Source organism: Planococcus citri, chromosome 1 (genome assembly GCF_950023065.1).
Source record: "Planococcus citri chromosome 1, ihPlaCitr1.1, whole genome shotgun sequence".
Classification (NCBI taxonomy): Eukaryota; Metazoa; Arthropoda; class Insecta; order Hemiptera; family Pseudococcidae; genus Planococcus; species Planococcus citri.
Window position 1 is genome coordinate 23,607,011 of NC_088677.1, and position 13,949 is coordinate 23,620,959.

The 13,949-nt window shown below is 36.8% G+C and overlaps 1 protein-coding gene across 1 annotated transcript in view; it reads left to right on the top strand.

Moving 5' to 3' along the window:
- The first annotated feature begins 7,590 nt into the window (after nucleotides 1–7,590).
- LOC135849973 (ferritin heavy chain-like) overlaps nucleotides 7,591–13,949 on the top strand; it is a 226,659-nt gene continuing 220,300 nt past the window's right edge. Inside the window, exon 1 of the mRNA XM_065370648.1 lies at nucleotides 7,591–7,597. The gene's annotated coding sequence lies outside the window, so the exon portion shown is untranslated. The remainder of the gene's footprint in view (nucleotides 7,598–13,949) is intronic.

The following is a 13,949-nucleotide window of genomic DNA, read 5'->3' on the forward strand; positions in this document are numbered from 1 at the left end:
TATAATAGGTAACTACCTACCTATCAAGATATTGGTTCAACTCGTTGAATCAATACAGAAAGGTAAACCGAGACATTCTTACAGACTACACATGATGAACAGTAAAAACTTTATGCCAATACGAAAATTTAGACTTCGAAACGAGATAAATGATGAACAATATGTACCCAACACCAAAAGCTATACAACAGGAAGCCACGACTAGTCATGCCGTCTCTGATGTATCCTTCGAACCAGACGATGCAACATTAAGTGCATCCGAAATTGATTCAACTGTTGATACAGTACTAGGCTCAGTTGTCGTCGTAGTACTACTTTGATCAATCACATCGTTATTAGCATTACTCAAGTTACCGGCTACCACTTCCGGAGTAGCAGTTGTTGAAATACCGCTAACTGCACTTTCAGTTCGCAATTGGTTTAAAAAACTTCGCACATGTTTGAGCGAATCTCGCAACCAACGTTCTTCCTGGCGTAATCGTTCAATAATAAATCTCTTTTCCTCGCTCCCTAAATGATCCAATTTCTCGGTAGATGTAGAATATTCTTGCTGAGTGGTTTGCTTGATTGTTTGAGGAGGCTGCGCGAATTCCTGATACAAAGTGTGTTCTTGTTGCTGATGCTGCACGAATTTGCTGATCTGTTGTTGAAGCATTTTCTGCAATAATTGTAGAATTTCGTCTTCGCTGTTCGCTTGAGCCGAATTTAATCTAACTTCGTCAGGGTTCTGATGATGAGATGGTTTAGGATCAATGACCAAATCGTCGATTACCTGCTGTTTGACCGGATATCTTTGAATATTCATGTAGTAAAATCCGAACATACGTGGTCGTTTCGTACTATCACTTGTAGATTTAGTACTGCTTGGCTGATCGATGAGTTCTTTAACGTAATCATTCAAATTACCCGTAGACTGTTTGAATTCTGGTTTAGAATCTTCGTCAACAAATAGAGACTGCGAATTTGCAACAGGATTAGGTCTACTGCTGCTCATGCTGCTTACGTAGGGAAGATTATCGTACGAGAACGATTTATAACTCTGAGTCGAATGTTCATCCTCACGAGGCGAGTTGAAATACGCTCTCGAAACATCGGGAATTTGTGCTTGAGCTTGTGCACTGAATCGTGCATCGCTTCTGAATATTTGATTATCGCTATCGCATTCGTAACGGGCGTTTGAATTAATTGGCTGGTCCGAGATCAACGACCTTGCAGTTCTCAAAGCGTTTTCATCCAGTTCGATAAATGCCACTTGTGGTACGTTTGGACTGTTCTCCAATTCTACAGGATATTCGACTGCTCGGACTTGTCTAGGGGATCCTTCATCGTCGTCTACTCGTATGGATGCTGATTGCATAAATGGTCGACTGCTTTCGATTTCGCTGAGTTGATCATTTGTAACTGGCCAGCTATCGTAATATACCGACGGAACGTAAGGGTGCGCGAAAGCGACCGAAAGTAAACACAGAATTATTGTACCTCGAATCATACCTATTGTTTAGTCGAAGGTATTCGAATCAACACTACTGCATAGTTGCGAATTTTTTCCACTTTTTAAAGAGCTGAAGTTACGATAATGCAGTGTATCGAAAAATTTGATTGTCGAGTAATCATTATTACGTGTTGAGAAAAACATCACGTCTGGAGTATTAATTATCGTACGTCATGTCGTATCTTCTTCACAGGTTAGCATGTAACGTGATACGTAAAATTTAGATAGGTACATACTTATTCATAACGAAATTCGGCCTATTTATAAAACTATCTACGTTTCAATTATTAGAATACGATATACCTATTTTAGACTGTAAAACGAATCTTAAAACATTGTTTGAAAAAAATTAGGTAGATAAATCCTCACAAAATGATAACAGTTGGGTTCATATTTTCGATTTTCTCGCGAAACGTTGATCTAATTGGATAAGTCCAAGGTGACTTGGTAAATTTTTTTCAGAAATGATCGACTTTTCGTATCAAAATTTTTAGTAACTGCTGAAAAACTAAAATTATCGGTATTTACGATTTTTTTTGCGAAATTTTCAACATACCTACCTATTTTGACGAGTCACGAGGAAACTTCATTTTTTTTTGTTGAAAATTTATCGAACTCATTTCTCAAAATTTTCAGAAAGTGCTCAAAAACAAAAGTCACGAATATTTTTGTTTTTTTTCGTAATTTAAATCATTTTAATTGATCAAAAGGTGACCTTTTTGAATGTTTTTTTAGGATTTTCTGCTAAATATTTCAAGAAAAGTGCTCAGAAACAAAGACCATTAGTATTTTTGTTTTTCTCGCATAATTTCATTCTATTTCGATAGGCCATAAAATGACTATTTGAAATTTTTTCAAAAATTATCGAATTTATTTCTCAAGATTTTCAGGAAGTGCTCAAAAACTAAAACCATAGATATTTTCGTTGTCCTCGCGAAATTTTAACCTATTTTGATAGGTCACAATGTGACTTTGATTTTTTTTCAAAAGAGTGAATTTTTCGCTCAAAATATTTGGTAAAATGCTCAAAAACAAAAATCATGATTATTACATATGGACTTTTGAATTTTTTATCGAAAATGATCGAACTTTTCGTTCAAAATAACTAAAGGACAAGTGCTGAAAAAAATCAGTGATATCATTTTTTCTGTGAAATTTTCATCTATTAGTATTTTGATTGGTCACGGGGTAACTTTTTGCCCCCCCCCCCAAAATTGAACGAATCTTTTGCTCAAAATTTTCAAAAAATGCTTGAAGGCAAAAATATTAAGTTTTTTCGTCGTTTTTCTCGTCAAATTTAAACTCTTTGTGATTCTCAAGGTTCGTAACTGCTGTGAAACTTGAAAAAAATCTGTTCGCTGCGTTTTGTAAAGGCAATCAAGAGTTTCAAAAATATTTTCCAAAAATTTCAAAAGTTCAAAGTTCAGTTTTTTTGAAAGTTCAGTTCTTGAAAACTGGTAGTCGGGGGGCAGCATACGGATCACTTGCACCCCCCTTCCGATCCTCCGGGACAACTTTTTTCTTAAAAGGGGGGGGGTCCTAAGGAACATTTCTAGCCCTTGTCCTTAAAAAAAGCGGCCCTACTTACAAAATGGCGGCCATTTTGAATAGGACTAGCATAAATTTTTTAAACAGTACAAAGGTAGATCGAAAGAGCAGACAAAAATTCATCACCTGTCAAAATTTCAAGTGCTAAAGTGCCTTTTTCGATTTTTGGTGGATTTTCAAAAATCAAATTCTGGCCAAAATAATATGAGAAAAAATTAAAATTTTACCAAATTGACCAAGAAAGCTGAAATTGGGATATACCCTATTTTCGACCTGCCAAATCAATTGGAAACTGTTCCAAACCGTTTGAGCAGTTCTGGAGCCTCCAGCAGATTTTTGAAACTCGAAATTCTCACAAAATTTCATCAAATGGATTTGGAAAGCCAAAATTAATTCTGAAAACTAATTTCAATACGCTGTGAAGTCGACTGCAGGTGAATTTCAAGTCGTTTTGGAGCTTCCAGCCAATTTTGAAAAATTACTGGAGCCTTCAGTAAATTTAACACACTCTCTCTGAAGACGACTGCAGGTAAATTTCAAGTCATTTTGTAGCCTCCAGTGACTTTTTGAAAGGTTTTATGGAGTTTTTAGGAGAATTGAAATTTCGAAAAAGTAGCTGGAAGCTTCAAAACCACTTGAAACCACCATGCAGTCGACTTCATATTATTGTATTGAAGTTATGTAGTTTGTATTTTGGGGAAATTTCAAGTTTCAATAACCTACTGGAGGTTCCAGTAATTTTCAAAAAATCGCTGGAGGCTCCAAAATGACTTGAAATTTACCTGCAGTCGACTTCATAGCGTATTGAAATTAGTTTGCAGAATTAAGTTCGGCTTTCCAACTCCATTTGATGAAATTTTGTTGGAATTTCGAGTTTCAAAAATTTACTGGAGGCTCCAGTAATTTTCGAAGAATCGCTGGAGGCTCCAAAACGACTTTAAATTTATTTGCAGTCGAATTCACAGCGTATTGGAATTAATTTTCAGAATTAATTTCGGCTTTCCAACTCTATTTGATAAAATTTTGTGAGAATTTCGGTTTTCAAAAATCTGCTGGAGGCTCCAGAACTGCTCGAATGGGTTTGAAACAGTTTCCAATCGATTTGGCAGGTCGAAAAAAGGGTATATCCCAAATTTCACCTTTCTTGGTCAATTTGGTAAAATTTTGATTTTTTTCCTCATTTTTGGCCTGATTTTCAAAAATTCACCAAAAATTGAAAAAATCACTTTAGCACTTGAAATTTTGACAGGTGATGAATGTTTATCTGCTCTTTCGATCTACCTTTGTATGGTATAAAAAATGTCGTGCAAGTACTATGTTGGAACGAAATATCTGCGATTTTGGCTGACTTGTCATTCAAAATGGCCGCCATTGTAAGTAGGGCCACTTTTTTTCGAGGACAAGGGCTAGAAATGTTCCTTAGGACTCCCCCTTTAAGGAAAAAAGTTGTGCCGTAGGATCTACGGGGGGGAGGGGTGCAATAAATCCTTATGCGGTCCCCCCGACTATGGTCGAATGTTGAATCCACATGACTTCGTAAATTTTTTCAGATGGTCGAATTTATACATTTCTTTGCCAAAAATTTCGAAAAATCTCTGCTTTTTGTTGATTCACTTTCTGCCAAAAATAGAGGTTTGAATTCTCACTTTATTTTCAATAATTTCCAAAAAGTCTCGCTTTCTCATCAAAAAGTTGAACTTTTAAAATTAAAAACCAACACATTCTTATTTCTAATGTTCTGTGGTTTTCTTTTGGTCGGTGGGGGGAGGGAGGGTGATTTTTTTCTCAAGCAAAAATTAAACCAAACCCGAGTAGGTAAAACGATCATTTAAAGCGAAATAGGTACCTAACGCTTCATCGGTGGAATTTATCATCAATTCGAAAGTTTCGCAAGAAGCTCAGCTCGAGCCGGGCAGCGTCGAATTTACTGCGTAATTCCTTCGAACACGTATAATTAATCACAACCACCCCCTCTCCATCTGTGTTCATTATAAATTCGGAAAATTAGTAAACAAAAAAGCCCGTCTTGTTTGGAAGTATAAAGGTCGTTTAAAAGAACACATCGTCGAAAAGATATAGGTGGTAATAGGGTAATAGGTATATACAGTACAACGTTTACGTTGGCATCTTGTAGCCTATTTAGGGAGCACCCTGTCGTTTAATGACACCATTCGCACCGCTGTTATTGAGAAGAAGCGCACACCAAAGCAGAGTTTTCAGCAAGGCTCAAGGCAAGGCGGATGTGTAGTAGCGGAGGAGATGACTTTAATATCGTTTAAGTTACTGCATCTGCCTACCTTTCGCTATATGTACAGGGTGAGAATTTGGGATCGGCATTTATCAAAGAATTTTTCAACGCAACACGATGAGGCAGGCTTATACGTACGTATGACGAGACCTTGGCTTTTATCAGCAGCAAGAATCCGGCGAAAAAAGACGACGCAAGGGACAGGGAGACACTTTGACGTATACGTAATGGCTTAGACATCAAATATAGTGCGAGAAAAAAAATCGCTAGCACTTATCTGGCGAGCAGCTGACGCGTCCACTTGTGAATCGCCGACAATAGAAATTGCGTTAATAAGATAGATTTATTTAGTACGAAAAGGTGTTCGGTGTATGGCAATGGCAGAGGAGACCAGTACAGCGTTATTATTAGTAGGGAAGGCAAGGCAAATAAATTCAATATGAAAATGGTTTTACAAGGTCGCCGGAGAATTTTGCGCTTGAAAATAGCGCCGCCGATTTCCATTAATGGCTGAAATTACTCTCACCGATATTTTCATTTAAAATGGCACAAGCACGTGCTCGAGCTCGAGCATTCTATTACGCAAATAATCGACCACGTAATGGAAGCTCTAAATTAAAGACAACATCCGCTGTCGGCAAAGAGGTACGTACGGTGAGGTGAATGAGAGGTAAAAAAAATGTGTAAGGTTTGGTGTACATAATATAGGCAGTAAGGGGAAGGAAACTTGCACCTTTTTTGATAGGTATGATATACCTATTACCTACCTGTGCTTTCCAGGTAAAGAATTCTCATTATGGTCCAGAGTATTTACCAAAAATAGTGCTTTAGAAAATCAAAACGGGATGAAGCCTCAAAACTCCTATTTTCTCAAGTTAAATTTAGTTCATTTTTTCATTAGAAAAACATTATTATTTAATATTTTTCACCCCTCTACATTTGTTAACCTGCTCGAGAGACTTGACTATAAGGTCAAAATTTATTAAAAGTGAAATTATTTCTAAAAATTCAAATTCCGTTTAGTCGAATCAAGTTTTTGAAATTTCAACTTTTAACAAACAATTAATAAAGTACATAATTTAATTGGAACATAAAAATCCAATTTAATAATGAATCGCGTTATAAACTTTAAAAATGACTAAATTACACTATCGGAGAAGGATAGAAATCTTATCTTGGCGTTTTCACTTTTCATTATTTTCTTCTGGCCTATATTTTTGTTGGTGTTGGGGGCGTATGGGAGTTTAAGTGCCCTTTGATGAACGTTATTTACATAGCATCGGTTAATGTTAATTGATTAAAATATTGTGGTTATTGTTTTATCGGGATATAATAATGGGCTCGACTGAGTAATAAACGTGTGAACAAATTATCATAAAAGCTTGTGAAAGGGATTTAATTTTCTGTCGCGATCAAGTCGTTGGACAATTTTTTTCAAATTTGAAAATTTGGAATTTGTATCTGTGTAATTCTAGTTTTTAATTTACTTTTTTTTTGTTAGTTGGGTAAAATATTCTTACATTTCAACCTTTTGGGTCATTCCACGTCAATTCGACCAAGAAGGGGGAGGGGGAGGGTCGGCGATTTTTTCGAAATTTTTCCTGTAGAAAAACCTTCCGAAGGGATGATCAATGGCGCAAATCGCAGCCCTCTAGCCCTTTTACAAAGGCTGCTCGGGGGTATCAATGTTTTCAGTGAACTTTAAATAAGTATCATCAATTTCAGCAGCGGATTACTCGATAACCACGATACCTACCAAAATGGAACTTTTTCCAATAGTTGGAGGTTTTAAAAAGCTTTTGGTGATATCATAAAAATCAGTGTTGCCACTTTTTTCATACGAATACTTAGCTCGAGAAGTTTCAAAACGTAGTTTTCATAACATTCCGACTCTCAAAAATTCTGAAAAAAATATATTATAGACAACTTTTCATGCTGAACAACATATTAAAAAATTAGGATGGCATTATGTCGTAAAGTCGATTTTAAAAAATTCAAATATTATTGCAAAAAAATGCGATTTTTTGATTTGAAACATGAAAAGAAGTTTTGACTGGTGAAGTTCACCCATTTGACCCCCATTTTCACGTATCCGTTGAAAAAGTTGAAAAAACATCTTCACTCGATGAAATGAACTCATCACAAAAAAATCAAAATTCAGAAAAAGTCAAAAAATAAACGAATTTCAATTTTTTTGCAATAAGTGTGATTTTTACTAACTTTTTCATGAAATACGTCGAAAAGAGGTCAAAATAAGACAACTGAATAAATTTAAACTTTTTTTAATGTTTGGAATTGAAAATTGAATTTTTTCGAATTTCGATTTTTTTGTGATGAGTTCATTTTCATCGAGTGAAGGTGTTTTTTCAACTTTTTCAACGGATGCGTAAAAATGGTGGTAAAAGGGTCAACTTCACCAGTCAAAACTTCTTTTTATGTTTCAAATCAAAAAATCGCATTCTTTTGCAATATTTCAATTTTTTAAAATCGACTTTACGACATAATGCCATCCTAATTTTTTAATATGTTGTTCAGCATGAAAAGTTGTCTATACTATATTTTTTTCAGAATTTTTGAGAGTCGGAATTATTGAAATACGGTGCACAATTCGAAATAAAAAATGTATTCGAACATATTTACACTAATACAGAAATGTACAATAAAATAAAACGAAATAAATCGCCATAATGCGAACGGAAACGTAAAACGGTAATAATAATCGAACAGAATCGCGGACATTCGAGTAGAAAAAATCTAAAAGTCATCGGAGATGTTTGTTGACTTTACACATACAATGTATCGCGATAATACGAAGAATTACGCGTATTTACAACGAAATAAATAAATACAAATAATGACTCGAATTTTACATTATTTTCAACACTTTCTCTAATTCGAGAATTATCGAGCAAAAAAATAAAACTGCTCCGTACGACATGAAAAACTTTGATCATGTATACTCGAATTCGGTCGATGTTAAAGATGCTTTGATAGCGGCGATGAACTTGGATAAGTAACTCGATCAGCTACCTGGATCCACAAATCGCCGCGTCAGCATATTCGAATAGGTACACTAGATGTCGAGTGAATCGAACTCAAACATCCGGCGAGCTGGAACTCTAGAGCTGTCTCCATTTACGTGATGTAGACAGCCGACGTTTTTGTTGGTAGGGTTTTCCAGAGAGATATCGACGTGTCTCTGGCGACATAACAGCAGCTCGTTTGCTACTGATCGATGATCGAATGGAAATATCAGACTTATCGATGTCTGATCGCTTTCCCGGAGATCTTGAACGCAAATCCGGCGCGTCGTTAGCGGCTATGGAACGGATCGCGATGTCCATAGGGTATTTTGAATTGGAACGAGGTTGGCTTCGAACAGCTTCCGCGTACGATTTCGTTGAAGCTTCTATTTCAGCCGTGAAAATCTCAATCTCAACGCAATTAGCGTGATCGTTGACGTCTTGAGATTTCGAACGATTGTTATCGCGTAATTTTCTCCATCTAGATAGAAGCTTGGTTTCTTCTAGATCGTCGTTGATAATATCGTTAGCGTCATCAAATTCGTCATTCTCGAGCAAAGAACTATTCGATGATTTCGGTGAGCTTTTTGGCGAACTTTTCGGAGTCGATTTGGTCGAAGATTTCGGCGTAACAAGCGATGACTTCGACGTAGAAGGTGCACTTTTCTTCTCATCACTTATCTCGGTATCGGTATCGTTATCAATCGGATCTAGCAAATCTCGATAGATTGGAATGGTAACTCGTTGGTCGCAATCGCGAAGTTTCTCGTAGAAAGTGACATCTTTCGAAATAACAATGTCACGTTTCTCTGGAACGTAAACTCGATATTGCTCATCACCATAGTATCCGACGAGGTAACCTTCGAGAACCTTTTTATCCAGATTTTGACGTGACTGGATCGTAACGTTAACGTAACATTTCGAACTAACAATTCGAAGATGTTTTATTCGCGGTGGTATACCAAACCACATCTTGTAAGGAGTCGAACCGTTGATCGTTGATTTGCCTACTCGATTCAGCAAATATGTAGCGGTGGTAACAAGTTCAGCCCAGATTTCGATCGGATACGTAATCTCTGGATTCGAATATTTCAATGTTCGCGCCAACTCGACAATCGCACTGCTACCGCGTTCAACAGCTGCGTGTGGCGTAAAATGATGACGAACATCGAACTCTCGTAATACTGAACGAACCGCTTTGTTATCGAACTCACCTTGGCGGCTAGACTGGAATTCTAACACTCGATGACCAAGGGTGCGAGCTTTGAATAGTACCTCTCGAACGCAACGAGATACTACTGCGGCGGTTTTCTCCTTCTCGACGAACGTATGATGATAATTCGAATAATCATCTTTGATAACGATGAGATATTTGCGACCACCAAAGGAACAATCGAATGGCCCGCAAATATCACCAGAAAGCAGCTCACCAACTGCTCTGGTCAAAGAACGTTTTTCGAACGTTTCGCGATGAACTTTATCGAACTGACAGGGTTTGCTCGAATTGGTTTTAGTTTCCTGTGATCGTTTCTTCAGGCCCAATTCTGCAAGTTTAGCTCGAACGTGATTTTTATCGATATGGCCCCATCGTTCGTGATAAAGTTGCACGATTTCGCTGCTCTCAACAGCATTCACCTGTGGTTCCGGCAAAATGGTCTCGAATGACGCTTTGAAAAGAGAACCATTTTTCGATCTCATACCGGTGAACATGACGCGATTATCTGCCTCGAATTTGCAGAACGTTGGATTCGAATAAAATCTGCTCTCTGACTTTTTATCGTGAGCCGCGACGACTGAGAACAAATTCTTCGAAATACCTGGAACGTACCATACGTCAGTCAAATCGAACTTGACAAGTTGACCATTTACGAAGCTAGCAACTTCGATCGATCCATGACCAACTGCTGTGACGCGACTGCCAGCAGCTTTGACGTAATTCGGTTTCGAAAATGTTTCGTACGTATGAAACCATTCTCGATTCGACGTAATGTGCTTCGTTGCACCATTATCAATCCACCAAGATTGATCCGACGACGACGTAACCAGATTCAGTTGCTCACAATCGGCGAGTAGAGCGCTTTTAGGTTCTGAATCGATATCGTTGAGTTTTGGCGAACAACCAGAAACGTTGACTTGAGGCGAACAACCTGAAGTATCGTTAGCTCGAGCAGGAAAGGGTGGTTTACCGTCGTTGATCCACTGTGAGCACTTTTTGAGCCAGTGCCCTTTCCCAGAACAGTATTTACACACTTGAGCGTTTCTCTGATGATTTCGAACGGATTGATCACCAGACGTATTCGCGACGACATTCGAACCACTCTTCTGACCAGATTTAGCGAACATAGCTTCGGATGACGATGGCGACGTTGAACTATGTACTGGTGTGACGTTGCGCTCGTGCATGATAAGCGAATCGGACAAATTACTTAGTGACTTATCAGCTTGAGCATTGAGAAGAAGGTAGCTCGATTTAAAAGCTTCGAAACGACTCGGAAGAATGTGTAATACTTTCGAAACGAATAAAATTTCTAACAGCTTATCAACTGTCTCGATTTTACGATTTTCCAGACCAGCTCGAAATTCTCGGTGTTGATTTTTAATTCGAGCAACAACAGAGGGCGCATCTTCGTAATCATTCCACTCGGTACTAAAGAAATTCAGGCATTCGCGGAATATTTGGTCTTCTGCCTTGTCATCGAATTCCTTCGTAAGCACTTGCCATGCTTCGCGTGCAGATAGTCTACCAGCGATTCGACTGTGTAGCTCTTCGGAAACGGTTTGGGAAATGATTATTTTCGCTTGATGAGAAGATTTTTGCCATGTTGCAATCAACTTACGTCTTTCGGCGGCGTCGGCGGCGGTATCTGTCGTTTTTGGTTCATCTGGGCAGGTTGATTTACCTTCGACGATGTCCACGGCATTAAACAAGGCGAGTACGTCGAGCACTTTATCTTTCCATGACGGCCAATCACTGGAACAGGACAGAGGCTTTATACCCTTGATATAATCCATGATACAATTAGGCGAATATGGATATCAACAGCTCACAACTGCGATCCACAATCTGTACGTCGAATGATAACGCGCGATTAGATATCAACAGCTAACAACTGCGATCTAATTTTCGAATAATACAACCGCACATGAACCTTCGAATTTGAATTAGATAACGTTACGAACGAAATACATCACGATTAGCGTTTTATCTCGAAAGGCACAGTATAACGCGTCTGTAGCCCATAACCTATTGAAATACGGTGCACAATTCGAAATAAAAAATGTATTCGAACATATTTACACTAATACAGAAATGTACAATAAAATAAAACGAAATAAATCGCCATAATGCGAACGGAAACGTAAAACGGTAATAATAATCGAACAGAATCGCGGACATTCGAGTAGAAAAAATCTAAAAGTCATCGGAGATGTTTGTTGACTTTACACATACAATGTATCGCGATAATACGAAGAATTACGCGTATTTACAACGAAATAAATAAATACAAATAATGACTCGAATTTTACATTATTTTCAACAGGAATGATATGAAAACTACGTTTTGAAACTTTTCGAGCTAAATTTTCGTATGAAAAAAAAGTGGCAACACAGATTTTTATGATATCACCAAAAAGCTTTTTAAAACCTCTAACTATTGGAAAAAGTTTCATTTTGGTAGGTATCGCGGTTATCGAGTAATCCGCTTCTGAAATTGATGATATTTCAAGTTCATTGAAAACATTGATACCCCCTAGCAGCCTTTGTAAAAGGGCCAGAGGGCTACGATTTGTGCCATTGATCATGCCTTATTGATCATGCCTTCAAAAGGTCTTTCCACAGGAAAAATTTCAAAAAAAATCGCCTACCCCCCCCCCCCCCTTACCACTTCTCGGTCGAATTGGCCCTTTGTTGAATACGTCAACAAATATTTTTGGAGGAAAATCCATACCAACAATGAAAAATTGTTTCAAAGTTTTGAAGTTATGTGCCAGATTACCCCTCAAAAAGGATTCACTAGGTATTCTTCTGTCGCGTACTCCGACTTCAGAAAATCCAAACGAGATCAACAGTATGTTCTGAAACTTCTACTTTCGAAATTTCATTTTCAAAATTTCCAAAACGCGTAGTTTCTTGATAAAAATTTCTAAAAATTATGGTTTTTCGCATAAAATTCCAAATTGGTTCTAATTTTTTTCCAAAGAAAAATCTGAACATTTTTTTTCTGGCAGGAATTTCCAAAAATTGCCTAAAATAGAGAGAAATGTCGCTTATTTGACAAAAATTGGAAAAAAATATCGCTTTTTTGCTATGTAGTAATTGTCAGAAAACTCGCCGTTTAGCAGAATTGCTGAAAAATCACACTTTCCTCCCAAAACTTGAGCACCTCAAACTTGAGAGCTTTTTCGCCAAAGGTTACCAAAAAATTAAAAAATATATAGCCCAACTTTTTTGGACAAAAATTCCGAAAAAAAAATATTTTTCGACAAAAAGTTTCCAAAAAATCTCGTTTTTTCATTACCTAGGTACTTGAAATTGCCAACGTTTTTCTTATTAACAAAAATTTTCGCTTTTTAGCAAAATTGCTATAAAGTCTCATTTTTTTTCCAAAAATTCTCAAGCAGTAGGTAGATATTACTTTTTGATAGGTAGGTATGTACATAATAAATCTTGAGAAGTCCTGCTCATTGCAAAAATTTTCAGAGTCTTGCATTTGGCAAATTTACTGTCAAAAATTCTAAAATTGCCCAGAATTGTTAAGAAGTCCCTATCTTTTTCTAAAATTATTGTCAAAGCCTTGTTTTCTGCCAATTAAAATGTTTTGCCTGTGTTTTTTTATTACCAAAGTTACTTTTTTTGGAAGAAAATGAGGACGAGCCCTGAAAAGGCGATGCTAACATTGTGAAAGGTAAATCTCCCCCCCCCCCCCTAAATGGCGCTCAACTCCCTTTCAAAAAGATAAGAGCTTTCTTTTTACTACATATTTCAGTTTTGGCACCTTTACTCATAATCAATTTTTAAAAGCATGAAGAACAGTACTGATTTTAATAACTGCAAACAGCAGGGGTTCGATTCGGAGCTAATTTTTACTAGGGGTTTTATTTTATTAGGGGAGGGAGGGGGTTAGTTAGAGACAAAAATCACAAAAATGTCAAATAATTTCAAATTTTCAAAAATGATTATCGTATCGAAATTTTTTTTAAGCATCTGAAATTTTACTATTGATGATTTGGTTCAGTTTTTTTTGTTGAAATTTTTCAATACATAATTAATTTTTCTTTTTGAATATTTTGAAAATTTGCACCTACAAATTAGTAAAATTAGAATCACTTCGAGCGAAGCGAGGGCAAAGCTTCGGAAAATTGATTATTTGAAAAGTAAAACTTGAAACAAAACAACGTTATATATTATTGATGCTAGTTGCTAGAACTTGACTTTTAAGTATGGTTTTATGACTTCAACATTTTCGAATTCTTACAAAAAGCGTTTGAAAATTTATTCTACGTAGGTATATTGTACAGGTACATAATTCAATTCAGAGCAGGTAACTGGTACTGTTAGTCATAAAGATTTTTTTGAGGTTGAAAATGAAAAATAATTGCTGAGATTTTATTGAAATTTTGCACATTTTTGATCCCA